The sequence below is a fragment of the Lissotriton vulgaris genome, chromosome 1_1, assembly GCF_964263255.1.
Source record: "Lissotriton vulgaris chromosome 1_1, aLisVul1.2, whole genome shotgun sequence".
NCBI lineage: Eukaryota > Metazoa > Chordata > Amphibia > Caudata > Salamandridae > Lissotriton > Lissotriton vulgaris.
Window position 1 is genome coordinate 360,622,491 of NC_141685.1, and position 14,672 is coordinate 360,637,162.

A 14,672-nucleotide genomic window follows, 5' to 3' on the forward strand; every position below is an offset into this window, starting at 1 on the left:
CCAGATTTCTTGTGTATAAGTCTTCTCCGGAGAATGAGTAAGAGAGGAACCCATAAAAATATACCAATTGTCTCTGGAAGGTTTGTCTGTTCCTATCATGGCTTCTTTGCAGGTAAGTTGGGAGAGGTTCTCTGGACACCTGTCCGTTCTCCTAATCCAAATGGTGAATTTGTATACCTGCACACCCTGGGGGCCAAGGGAAATCTAACATGTTTGACCAAGAAGAAGGATTGGCAACACCACAGCAATGCCTAAATGACATTCTGTCACAAGTAATCTTACCTCAAATTCTGGCATTCAAGAAGGAGTCTAAAGATAACCAGATTCATATCCATTTAGACCCAAACGTTTGCCTTCCCAAACTTTTTAGAACCAAAACTAAATTTGTAGATCAACAAACTTTCATGACCCACCTATCTTTCTTGAACATGAGGCAGGCAATTTTTTCACTTTAATAACAGTAATTGTTTGTTTGAGGATTTGGATATACTATAGCCTTATAGCCCGCCGTAGAGGGCTATACCGGCTATTAAAGGCCCTCTCCAGCGTTAAAGGCCCCAAGTCGAAGGAGAGGGCCTTTAACAAGGGAGAGGGACTTTAATCGCGGTATAGCCCATCTACGAAGGGCTATAAGGCTATTAGAACATTCTGCCACTAGAGGACAGAATGTTTAACAAACAAAACAAAGCCTTTTGGGAGCGTGAGGGGCTTGGAATCCCATCAGGTTCCCTGAAGCCTTTGTTCACAGCCAGAGCTGTGAACAAAGAAACATTGGAATGTTGGAGCTTCAGGCTTATACCAGCCACTATAAGCCCAGAGCACTTCAATGTTTTCAATGGAGCTCCCAACATTCCAATGTTCTAATAAATGATATGGCTGTGGGGCCTTATAGTAAAGTACACTGGCAAATACCATCTTGGGTACAGTCAGGTTTGTATACTTAATCTTAGCTCAACACTTGGGTAGCTGTGGCAACAAGCAGAAAGTGCTCGCATAGGAACTTAGGGCATCATTAGGATGGCGGGCGGACTTAGTCCGCCTGCCATCCTTTCGTAGAAAGGGACCACCGCCATTGATGCAGGTGTCCAGTGGGTGACAATAGGATGCGCCCGCCACACCGGCGGGCGCATCCTGCATTCTTGACATTGCGGTGGGCGGTGCTTTCAGCACTGCCCGCCGCAATGCCAAAAAGGTATGTTGTGCAGGGAACTGCACAACATACCCATGTGCACCCCCTACCCCCCAGAATCCCTGGGGACCCTCTACAGGCCCCCAATGGCGAGAACCGCCTGCCTTTCTGTGGCGGCGATGCCGCCACAGAAAAGCAAAACCCTGCATGCTTCATAATATGGATGGCGGTGTCTACCAGACACCGCCACCATATTAACAGCTTTTCCGCCCGGAAGTCAATCGGGCAGATTCCCCTGCCATAGTAATATGGCGGGGGTCACACGTTACTTTGTGGCAACTGCCTTTGTTCTTGGGCATGTGAGTTGTTCATATGTCCCTAGGAGGGTAAAAAGCAGTCTCTGTGCCAGAGCCTTTGTGAGGCCGCTGGACTAGCTGGAGTGCAGAGTGGCAACTTTCTAAAAGTTGTTTACTTTAATAGTGACATTAAATTCGACCTGGCCATCAGGTCGGGTTTAATGCCGTGATTAATTTGATATCTTACATGACCCAGTTAGGTAGTCCCATTCATAGATTAGCCAGGCTGGGGTGACAACTGGTGACCTTGTATTAGCGAATGGGGCTAATTGCCTTTCCACAGCAAAATTATAATTTGGAAGTGTTACTGTTAAGACATGTCAAAAAGTGTCTGTCCTACCTATTAACATATGGCTCCCTGCCATCGGGCTTCATAGGCCTTCCTTAGGGTAAACTTACATATATCATTAAGGGAAGTGGGGGGTTTGCCATTAGTTGTGATGGTAAAGTCTAACTAGCAGTGTAAACACTGCCCTTTCAGTGCCCTTTCAGTCTGCATGTGAATGTTTTTGATGGGGATTTTCCATCACTGATGTCTTCAGTATTTGGACACAGGGTCAGCTGGCAGCCAGGGTTACCCAGGCATTTGTGAAAACTAGAGACACAGCTTAAATCATGATGACGTGTCTTGCATGAATAAAAAAAATATATTAACTGGAATCCCCTGCAAATGTCAAAGAATAGTTTTAAAAAATCACTATTTCTTTCTTTTTCTATGATATAACTCTCCAGGACTTCAAGCAAATGGCAAAAGTTAACTCACCCAATATAGCCCATCCTGGCTAGTCAATAGCCATCTTAAAGGACTCACAGCTGACCACTGACATGTAGCCCAGAAGACCTCCCCTGAACACTCAAAGGTTTTGCCCGTGTCTGCCGAATTCAGGAGAGTCATCAGAGTGCGGATTGGTCACTAGAGATGGACGCTAGCACCCACCAAGAAAAACCACTCAAACCTCTGTGACCGGGGATATGTATTCCAGCTGCTGATGGACTACTACTGGCTCAAAGAGGACTCCTGTGGCCAAAGTCACCCTACCATACCCATCGACTGAGGAATAAACCAAGGAAGACCCCATCGACCTCACAGCAGCTTTCAGCATCTTCAACATCCTGTATCCCCAGCATCAGGACTACTCCATTGAAGTACTTACTTAAAGTGTGGAACTGGACTTGAGATGGCTGTGATGACCAGGTAACTGTCCAAAAACAACTTTCTGCCCCCTTCCCCCCAAACTGGGACAGTGTAGTCAACGACAACTCTTCTAAACTTTCAAAAGTTTTCAAACTTTACAGTCACTAATGCTTGTTTACACTTTGAACTAAAAAGTTGAGGGGCCCAATTCACAAAAGTAATCTGAGACAAAATCCTAACTTTACGACTTTCAGTATTCACAAAGTGGATTTAGGAGTAGTAAAGTTAGGATTCCTAACTGTGCTACTCCTAAATGCACTTTGTGAAGTTAGGATTTTGTCTCAGTCTTCTTAAGACCAAAACTTAAGTTTAACGGAGACAAAATCCTAACTTTACAACTTTCGGTATTCACAAAGGGCATTTAGAAGTAGTAAAGTCAGGATTCCTAACTTTTCTATTCCGAATTTACTACTCCTAAATACCTTTTGTTAATACCGAAAGTCGTAAAGTTTGGATTTTGTCTCAAATTACTTTTGTGAATCAAACCTGAGATTTACATTTTACATAAAAATCTATATCTCTGGAATCCTCTGGTGGATTTTATTCTTCTTGGTGTCTAGAAATTCATAAAAATATAATCTATTTTTATAAACTGGTTTGTTTGAGTTTCTTACTCTCTTGCTTGGTGCATCTAAATACTTTACATGAGTTCCTTTGTTTAAGTCTTGCAGTTCGAGGCAACAGCTACCCGGGATTGAGCTAGTGGTTTTAGAAAAGAGCCTGACTGCAGCCAAGATGGTTTCATGAGTGTATTACACAGTGAGGTCTCAGAACCACACCACATAATACACAGCAATCCACACTCATTTCCACATTCAACATGCACAAAACTCGCTGCACTGGCCAGCCCATACTTTGCTGCACTGGCCAGCCCATACTTTGCTGCGCCCAGGGTCCTTAAAGAATGATTTGCTAGTGCACGAGGAGGCTCAGGAAAACCGAAAGAAAAGGCAGAGAGCACTGGCTGGAGACATTTCCATTGAACCTGAGAGAAGAGGGAAGGGTGGAGAAAGAAAGAGCAAGAGGGAGATAAGCAGAGGTCAAGTGAGGTAGTGGGGCATTGCGAGTGTGAGGTCTGAGGCGTAACACAAAATAATTGTATCCCCCACAGAATAGGCTCAATGGGGGACCCCTGAATGGTTGAGCACCTCCAGGCCAAAAAACTTGAGCTTTCCAGATCCAGGCGAAACTTAAGAAGCTCCAATATCCTTCTACTGAAACCACCGAAAGTCAACAAAAAAAAGAACTTACAATCGCACCTTCTCAGGGCTGGCTCCAAGAATCAGGAATACCCTTCCCACCGAGATCAGAGCCAACCCCTCTACTGCTTCATTAAAAAACACATGTCAAACAGCTACTGTTGGAAGAACTACATCAGCAATAGCCTCTATGTCATTTTCTAGACTCTTTCCTCTAGTGCTTGACAATCCTTTTTATTTTGTGTGTTGAAATGTATGCTTGACAATTATTTTCACTTTGTGCTTGAAAAATATGCTTGACAATTATTTTCACTTTGTGCTTGACAATCATTTTTACTTGGACTTTAAAATGTATTTCGTTGTTTTTGGGAAGTAGTTCGATGCTAAAACTGCTAATTGGCCCCATCTAGTTGGGTTTTTACCTGTTTGTTCTCTTGCGTGGTCTTCTTCCACCTAGCACCCACATTTACTTTTATGTTCCAGGTTGCTCTCATGTTGCTGCCTCATGAGCACTGCAGGGGCCTCCGGTTTGCCCCTGTGTGAGGGAGAGAAAGTGAGAGAGGGCGAGTAAGAAAGAGAGATAAAGTGAACAGAAAAGTGAGGAGGCGAAGAGAGAGAGAAAAAGATGAACCAGAAAAAAACAGGTGAGAGAGTTAGAATAAGAGAGAAAAAACACAGTGATGGGGGCTGAGGGGTGCAGCAATATTTGGAGGAAAGAAAGATAAAAGCAATAATTGGAGGAAAGAAAGAGAAAAGGCAAGAGATGGAAAGAAAGAGAAAAGGAATGGTGAGGCAGATAGCAAGGGAGAGAGAGAACAAGGGAAAGGCAGAGATTACTCACTTTACGATTTTTGGCCGGCTCAGCTCAACCTTTGGTGCTTGGAGCCAAGACAGACTCCCACTTCAGCCTTTGACTCAGACATTCCCATGAATTATGTGGCTAATCCACAGGGCCAGCACTAGGCATGGGCAGTGTATGCAACTGCCCAGGGCCCCGGGCATGTTAACATGCTATATTACTATATTAATGACTATATTAATGTATCTTATGATTGATAATGCTGTAAAGCGCTCTGACACCTTCGGGTCTAGCTAGCGCTATATAAAACCCTTAAATATATAATAAATAAACATGCAAGAGGGGTCTTGTAGCTATGCCTTTTAAGAGACTCTGTTATGATGGTGATGTAGTGTTGTGAGGCCGAAGGGAGGGGGGCCCTACTGTTGTATTTTGGCAGCGATTGGGTTAGCATTAGCAGAAGCCATACTGTATTTAGAGGCTATCTTATCCCTTTTGTGGAATCCATTTTTTATTTCTGGCAGCCATCTTGTTTGCCATGTGCTACCACGTGTGTGCCTTTTGCTCTGTCCTACCTTGCTGTTGTCTGCTCTTGGAATCTGCCTAGAGACAGGTTATATTTAGTTTCTTCTGCTTCACACATGCTCAGTTGAGCTTGCAGCTGGCCATGCAGCTGCAGCTGCTGTTAGTCTGTAACTGTCAGGATGTGTTCACCAGAATTAGCAACTGTTAGCTCCTCCCACTTGTTGACTGTGCTTTTTCTATATGACCTTATATGTACCTAAAACCTTCTTCTTGTACTTGTACCGCCTTCTTTTGTGTGGGTATAAAAGGACCAAGCTCCTTCCATTCAGTGTGCTACTTCATACATTACCGAAGAGGTGTTGTGTGAATGTAGTTCCACTACATGAGGTTTATTAAATCTAGTATTTTCTATTCCAGTTTCTGTGCCAACTTCTATTCTATGGTCTGAGGACTCTGTGCAGAGAAGGGTGAACCCCTAGCACTGGTAGGCCTTGCTGAGGCCCACTATGACAAAATGGCGCTCCAATGCGGGGCTCATCGTTGAATCGGATGCCCAAAGAAGTGGTCGAAACAAAGGATTGGAATCTCTCTTTGGACGCGATCGGTGCCCGAGGAGACCCGAGTCTTGGCAACCACGGCGTTTTTCGTTTCTTTCTGATCTGACCATCCAGGTGGTGCCGGTCCTTGACTGAGATATCTTCTGTTGATTCGCCGTTCAGTGACCATTTGGTCGATTTGAGAACTTGGCAGTTGGAATCTGGACACCAAGTGATTGGTAAGAGCCATTATGCGGCACTTGCTGTTGGTTTTGATGCCTGGGATTGGTAAGGTAGTTTAGTAACGCTTACTGTGGCTTTGTATTTGTTTGGCTAATTTTGTATTTGAAAATGAGTAACATATGAATTGCAATTTATATAGGCAGGTAATGAGGAGAATTTTCTCTATTTGAATTGATTTGAACGGCACATTGTACTAAAGGTACCTTAAGTGCTACTTTGGTTATAATACTGCATATTCTGCACTAATATTGGCATGCCTGTTTCTAGCACACTTCATAGGATGTATTGCTTTTGTAGTGGCACCAGTTTGAGACTTGATGAAGCACAACCGCCCCCCAGGAGGGGGGCCTAATAGGGATATGTATATTAAATATGGCATTTCTTCTATAATGTACAGCACATTATGGAATAAATATACTAGTAAGGATCCTGAGTTGTGTTGGCCTATGCATGGGTCATTTGATTTGTGAAAAATTCAGTATGAAGAACAATGTATGTGTATGCGGAAGACTAGGCAAGATATGTTTAACTGTGCACGAATGTGGGAGAAAGAAGTGCGTGAAAGAATGAAGCGTGAACAAGACTTGATTGAAAAAGAACAGCGAAAGAACATCCATGCGAAAGCATTAGAAATGAAAAATAAAGAAATAAAAGAACTAAAAGAGAGAGAAGATAGGGATCGCCATTTACAGTAACTGGCCAATACGCTGTTCGGCGACCACTCTATCCTATTCTGAATAAACCTCAAGATGATTTTTTGTTATTAGATCGTTCTCCACCTCCGTATATTTTTTCTTCTGCTCCTTATGAGTCAGATGATGATTCTCCTACAGATCAGGATAAAGCACGAGCTACTCCTTCTATGTTAGCCACTGCGCATTCTGCTGAACTTAGATCTGCTGCTTGCAAAGCCGCCGTAGTTCTGCTTCTGCTTCTGCTTCTGAACTTTTAGATGACATGAAGCATTGGCAGGAAAGGGAGGAACACCTTTCCTTCCTCTTCCATTCTCGCACAATGGTTCTTGTCAAGCTTGGTATGCGCTTTTGTTTGCATCTGGAAAGCCATCAGTAGTTGGGGATCGACATTGTGGGACCCCTGGAGCCCCGAACATCTCAAGGTCACCGTTTTATTCTCGTCCTGGTGGACCATGCCACCCGTTATCCAGAAGCCATCCATCTCTGGACCGTGACGGCTCCCGTGGTGGGCCGGGCACTGATGGGGATCTTCTCCCGGGTGGGCTTCCCCCGAGAAGTCGTCAGTGACCGGGGTACGAACTTCATTTCACGCTACATGAAGTCCCTGTGGCAACAATGCGGGGTCACGTACAAATTTACGACCCCCTACCACCCCTAAGGGAACGGACTGGTAGAACGCTTCAATCGAACCCTCAAGGGGATGATCATGGGCCTGGAAGAGCCCTTAAGACGCCAGTGGGACGTGTTGCTGCCCTGCCTCCTCTTCGCCTATCGGGAGGTCCCTCAGAAGTCCCTGGGGTTCTGCCCCTTCGAACTATTGTACGGGCACCCCATCCGGGGTCCCCTGAGCCTGGTCAAGGAAGGCTGGGAGGTGGCTGCCCAAGATACTCCACCCGACGTATATCGGTACCTCCTGACCCTCCGAACCAGACTCAGCGGTTCCGGGAACTTGCCAAACACAACCTCGAGGCCAGCCAAGAAGAGATGAAACACTGGTATGATCAAAACACCTCTTCCATTGAGTTCGAGGCAGGCCAACAGGTCTGGGTCATGTCCCCGGTCGAACCATGTGCCCTCCAGGACAAGTGGACTGGGCCCTTCAAAGTGGTGGAGCGCAAGAGCCCTGTCACATACCTGGTGGACATCGAGTCCCCCAGATACCCCCTCCGGGTCCTCCATGCCAACAGGCTCAAACCTCACTTTGTCTGGAGGGAACTTAGCCTCCTGATGGCCACTGACAGCGGGCCGAAGACGACTCCCAGCCCCTACCGGACCTCCTGAACGCCTCCGAGAAAGATGGCTCCGTGGAGGGAGTCAACCTCCCTTCCGCTCTGACCCCAGAACAACGCCAAGACTGCCAAAAGCTGTTGGGACAATTTGCAGACTTGTTTTCTCTCACCCCCGGAGTCACCCCATGGTGCGTCCACGATGTCGACACCGGGGACAGCCCGCCTGTGTGACACCGGGCCTACCGAGTTCCCGATCGAGTTCGGACCTGCATTCAATCAGAAGTCTCCAAGATGCTGGCTCTGGGGGTGGTCGAACCCTCTGACAGTCCATGGGCCAGCCCTGTGGTCCTGGTCCCTAAAGCCGCCGCCCCTGGCGCTTCTCCCGAACTAAGGTTTTGTGTAGACTACCGGGGATTGAACGCCGTCACCCGGACCTATGCCCACCCCATTCCCCGGGCTAATGAACTGATCGACCGCCTGGGGGTGGCCCGCTACCTGAGTACATTCGACCTAACCTCCGGCTACTGGCAGATCGGACTCACACCGGGCGCCCAAGAGCGCTCCGCTTTCTCAACCCCCGATGGTCACTACCACTTCAGGGTGATGCCCTTCGGGATGAAAAACGCCCCGCAACGTTCCAGAGACTGGTGAATAAGGTGCTGGCGGGGCTCGAAGAGTTCAGCGCCGCATATCTGGACGATATCGCGGTGTACAGCCGCCACTGGGCTGAACACCTCCAGCACCTCCGCGAGGTCTTGGCGGCCCTCCGCCGGGCCGGATTGACCATAAAAGCAAGCAAATGCCAGATCGGCCAAGGTTCCGTGACCTATCTGGGACACCAAGTGGGGAGCGGCCAGGTGGCCCCCCTCCAACCCAAGATCGACGCCACCTTATCCTGGGAGCCCCCGGTCACCCAGACAGCGGTCCGAGCCTTCCTGGGGCTCACTGGGTATTACCGGCGCTTTGTGAAGAATTATGGCAGCATTGTGGGCCCCCTCACTGAACTCACTTCCAAGAAGCAGACAAAGAAGTTACACTGGACACCCGAGTGCCAGGCCGCCTTTGAGACCCAAAAGACAGCGATGTGTACCGCCCCAGTGCTCCAAGCTCCCGATTACAGCCGGGAATTCATAGTCCAAACAGATGCCTCCGAGCACGGTGTCGGGCGGTCCTTTCCCAAATCAACGCCGAAGTAATTGATCAGCCGGTGGCCTTCATCAGCCGACGTCTGCTGGCCCGAGAGCAGCGCTGGAGCACCATTGAACAAGAGGCCTTCGCCGTGGTGTGGGCCCTCAAGAAACTCCGACCCTATCTCTTCGGCACCCATTTCCGGGTGCAAACTGACCACCGGCCCCTGCGGTGGATGATGCAGATGCGAGGGGAGAACCCGAAGTTGCTACGTTGGTCCATCTCCCTACAAGGGATGGACTTCACTGTGGAACACCGCCCCGGCAGCGACCACGCCAATGCTGACGGCCTGTCCCGCTTCTTCCGCCTCGGCGAGGAGAACCCCCAAGAAGATGGTGACTCTCCCTGCCTTCAGCTGGGGGGACGTGTGTTGGAACCGGCCTTGTGGCGTGGTCCCACTCCGCCCGCATGGCGGGCCCTGGACGACATCGACCCCTGTCCTTCGGCCTGAAGATACCCCCACCAGCCTTCACGAGAGCCGCCACTCACGGCGATCCCCGGCTCTCCCTCACCAGAACATGGCGACCCCTGCTCGCCCCACGCTGCTGGTCCGACCCCTATCCCGGGCCACCCTCTCAGCCCCCCACCTCCATCTTGGGCCTCCCCCATCCGAGCCCAGTGGCCTTGGCCCGACCGCGGTCGTGGCCCCAACAAAGCACCGACATCAAGGCACAAAGGTCCGACCAGGTGGTAAAGTGGCCACTTGACGGATCAAGGAGGAGGGGAGTTTCGATGGCCCTCCAGCCATCCCCGGACGCCTGGTTTTGATCGCCCTCCGGCCTCCCGGGGCGCTGGCTCCACCCTCCTGCTGGGTGTCTGGACGTTCTCCTCCCGGCCCCTGTGACCCCCAGGTGTGAGGGTCCGGACATCAAAGGACTCCAGACCTATATCTGGGGCAGCTCTGGGATGGGTCAGTAGTTGTATCCCGGAGTCGAGACACCCTGAGAAGAACTCGCCTACTTCGAACCCTGAAACCATCTTTGGAGCCCTGCTGGCGCTGCCGCGGCCCGACCTCGCTGAAACCATCTTTGGAGCCCTGCTGGCGCTGCCGCGGCCTGACCTCGCTGAAACCATCTTTGGAGCCCTGCTGGCGCTGCCACGGCCCGACCTCGCTGAAACCATCTTCGGAGCCCTGCTGGTGCTGCCACGGCCCGACCTCGCTGAAACCACCTTGAGAGCCCTGCTGGCACTGCCATGGCCCGATCTCGCATAGTGTACCCCCGTACCAGGCTGGTACCAAGACTGTCCCGCTACCCCCTTCCCACCGTTACTAAGATCTTAAGGATCCCTCGATCCGTTTGTACATATATTGCTCAGATAACCTGCCTTGATTGCTGATAAAGACGTTAAGAATCTATCCTCGTGTGGTGTCCATCTGTAGTGGTGTGATTGCTCGCCTGTACGATCCTAGAAGAGAAACCTCGCCAGGAGGCCTCTCGACCGCGCTCGGCCAGTTCCAGAAGGAGAGGTGGGTCTCGGGGTGGTCGGCAAGAAAGCCTCTGGCTCCTCCCTGAGATCGCCTTTCTAACACATGCTGTATATGTCTACAATGTGGTCCCATGCTGTGCTCTATTTGCATCACTGCGTGTACACCTGCCAAGAGAAATGTTGCAGAAATGAAAGCCCAACGAATTCTAAATAAAGAGGTCACTGAACTGATGAGCATCGATGTACAGGATGCATATCTAGATTACCCCAGATGGACTGTCTTCAGCTAATGCTAAAAGTGTTGTCTGTTGTAATTTGGCAGCGATTGGGTTAGCATTAGCAGAAGCCATCCTGTATTTAGAGGTTATCTTATTCGTTTTGTGGAATCCATTTTGTATTTCTGGCAGCCATCTTGTTTGCCATGTGCTACCACGTGCGTGCCATGTGCTCTGTCCTACCTTGCTGTTGTCTGCTCTTGGAATATGCCTAGAGACAGGTTATATTTAGTTTCTTGTGCTTCGCACATGCTCAGTTGAGCTTGCAGCTGTCCTTGCAGCTGCTGTTAGCCTGTAACTGTCAAGATGTGTTCACCAAAATTAGCAACTGTTAGCTCCTCCCACTTGTTGACTGTGCATTTTCTGTATGACCTTATATGTACCTAAAACCTTCTTCTTGGACTTGTACCGCCTTCTTTTGAGCCCCTATGTGGGTATAAAAGGACCAAGCTCCTGCCATTCAGTGTGCTACTTCATACATTACCAAAGGGTGTTGTGTGAATGTAGTTCCACCTCATGAGGTTTAATAAATCTTGTATTTTCTATTCCAGTTTCTGTGCCAACTTCTATTCTATGGTCTGAGGACTCTGTGCAGAGAAGGGTGAACCCCTAGCACTGGTACGCCTTGCTGAGGTCCACTATGACACTACGCTGTGCCTTGCTGTCATCCGCCGAAATGGCTTCAATAATCTAATCACTACAGCTGTATGAGGACAGTGATAAGATGGGTATTTAAAGTGCCCTTAGTTGTGAAGTGAGCCCTGTCCCTGCATGTATGAAAAGCAAGGTATTCTGCAGTGCTCACAACAAAAGACAGAAACACATTGCATCACAATGAACAGTGCTCACCTTAGGGTTGCAGCTTTTCAGGTGAAAAGTACTGGTGATTTGTTGTTTTTTAAGAGTCTGCAAATGCCAGATGTTCTACTAAGTAGGACTTTAAAATAATAGTATGTATTAATTTGTAACATTACTTTTCTGCCTTTCTTTGCTTTAATTATTATTCAGGTATAGTTAATGCATTTCTAGAACACATTTAAAAGTATTTTCTATTTATATCTGATGTTTGAAGTATGTACAGGTAAGGGTTAAAAATACTGGCTTTAGGAAATGTTGGTTCTTTTTTCTTCTGGCCAGGACATGAAAATACCGGTGGTCCAACCCTGTTCACCTAGTATAAAGGAAAAGGGACAAAGAAGTACAGAGAATGAAGCTGCATTGCATATAAAGAGGTATGACAAAAGAAAGAATAAGATAAGAGGTGGGGGAGAGATGATAGAGCAAAAGAATAGCTGAGAGGTGACAGATGAGCGTGATGGGGGCACAATGGCAACAAAGACCAAGAGGCTTGAGGAAACAGAGAGGAGAAGGGGAGCAGTGTATGTGACGGACTGAATCCGTGAGAGAAGAGAAGAGTCTGAGCAGGACCGGTGCTAGGCATGGACAATGTGGGGAGCTGCCCAGGGCCCTGCACTCAGGTTGAAAACATGGGACCCTGCTTCTGTGAGAAATGCCACACAATCAGTCAGCCCACCTGGTCCTCCAGTGCGCCCTCCCCAATCCGATCACATCACAAATGTCATTTTCAAGGCAGGTGTCTTGACCTCCCTCTTCCAAGGGTGTGGTGGCATTCCTGGGATTGAATGGGGTGGGGAAAGGATAACAATAGGTGGGGAAGTGGGCAGCAGTAAAGCCAACAATTGTGTTGGCTCAAACGTCAGGAACAGGGCAGCGCACCTTGCTAAAAAAAACTGCCCTGAAGCCTTGCCTTTCTTTTCTGTTTTACATTGCCAGGCAACAAAAGGGCCCCTTTATTCCAAGGACCAGCCGGACATAATCAGGTGAGGAGAGGTGGGTTGAGGGAGGAGGGAGCAACCAGAAAAGACTGACATGGCGGGGAAGGGCAGGGTTTGGCAAAGCTCAGTCACATGGGCCTGAAAGCACAGCATCAGGCTGCAAGGTCCAGGTATGGGCCCACGTCCCTTGGCCGTGCTGCCATTATCCAGTGATGTGTGGCCCATGGCATGGGTGGCCAATCTCCTTGGCCTCAGTGCTGGTGAAGTCCGGAAGGATTAAAACATCTTCACCTGGGCCTCACAGCACATGGATTAGTTTAATGGAAGTGTGGAACAAGGTACAGGTCCTGGCGATGGCTCTAAATCCTGTGATTCTGGGCAAATCATTAAATCTCCCCATGCCTAAGAAAACCCTCACCTTTTGCAATGGGATTAGTACTTATGTAAAGCACTACCAAGACCTTGGGCTGAGTTGGTGCTATATAAATGTGCAAAATAGGAACCACAATGCCATGTCACAGTCACCTCACATCTGGCACTGTGCATCATGCATGACTCGTGAATCCCCTGCTGAATGGATGGGTGGAAGGGTGGGTGGATGGAAGAGTGAAAGGGATGATGAATGGATGGATGGATGGATGGATGGATGGATGGATGGATGGATGGATGGATGGATGGATGGATGGATGGAGTGAAATAATGGGTGAATGAATGGATGGATGTATCAGGGAGTGGATGGGAGGATAAAAGGATGAATGCTTAAATGGAAGTAACAAGAGAGCTCTTCTGGGGGGTTGCAATGACTTCCTTTGTCCCATAAAAGCTTTGATTCAAAGTGGGGAAGTATTTTAACTTTCTGGCTATCCCTTGCCTATGTTTGACATTTCTGTATTTGCCCTGTGTTTACTCGTGGTGTCTACATCACATGCATGACATTTTGAGTGCCACCTAACTAATACTTGAATGTTACATTAGTCATTGTAAATTGTAGCATGTTTTGTTTTAAGTGTAATGTTCTAAGGAGGGCCTTACAGGGCCATGAGCTGTGCTTGAGGCGTATATTGAGCTTGCAGCAATAGGCAAGGTGTCCAAAATAAACTATGTAATGGTGTTTCCTCTGTACCTTCTTCAAGAGCGCTGCAGAGAAAAGCACCTTTGTTATACCTGCCAGTCACTGCTAGCCTCCCGGTATGGCAGACTCGTTGCAGCTCTATGCATTGCCTCCATAAAAAAAGTTTGACTCCCAATTTTAAGTCTCATTTTTGATATACATATAATGTACCCCATATAGTGGGCCCTCCACAGCAGTATCCCCTCCCAACTTTGTTTACCACCACAGCAAGAGCTCTTTAGTAAAATTCCTTTAGCAATGCAATGCAAGAACTTCTTAATGACTCCAAGAGTATACAAGGCCAACTCTCTGGGGATGAGTAAGGAGTCAACTCCCAGTTTATAGCTAAGAAACTGACCTGTTCCGCAGTATTCTTGAGGCAAAACTAAATTGCTGATATTGTTTATCCGTCTAGGTGATACAAAGGCCTAAACTCTCATCTCATAGCAGGAATAAACACTACTGGTATACTAGTGCAACAAACACACACTTGCATGAACACAGTAACACCAAGCTGTCCACTACTTTATCCACAAAACGGGCTGCCCTAATGGTTTCAAAATAAGTGTGTCATCAAACTTTTTTTCCAGTGACAGTGCAAGGGATTTTTATGAAAGTGTAACTCTCACTAGCACAGACTTCCAACAGAGGAGGTCTCAAGTTGCTTCTTTAAACCGCGTGTGAGTTGTTCTGCTGTTATTTTCTTGCATTCTGGAACTTGTGTTTTCATTTGTTATCGTAAATGCAGCAGAACAAGATTCATTTGAAAGGAATAAATCAAATGATGTATCAGTATGAAAACCTGTAAGCACTCACATTTTAAACAGCCTTTTCAGTACTTTGCTGATTTTAACCCTTCTTTGATGTGGCCTCAGATGGAGGCATGGCGCTTTTCTACAATGCATGCTTTGCTTTGTTTCTGCAGAACTTTGCTGCCCTTTGAGTTCTGACCTGTGATTTATAAACCT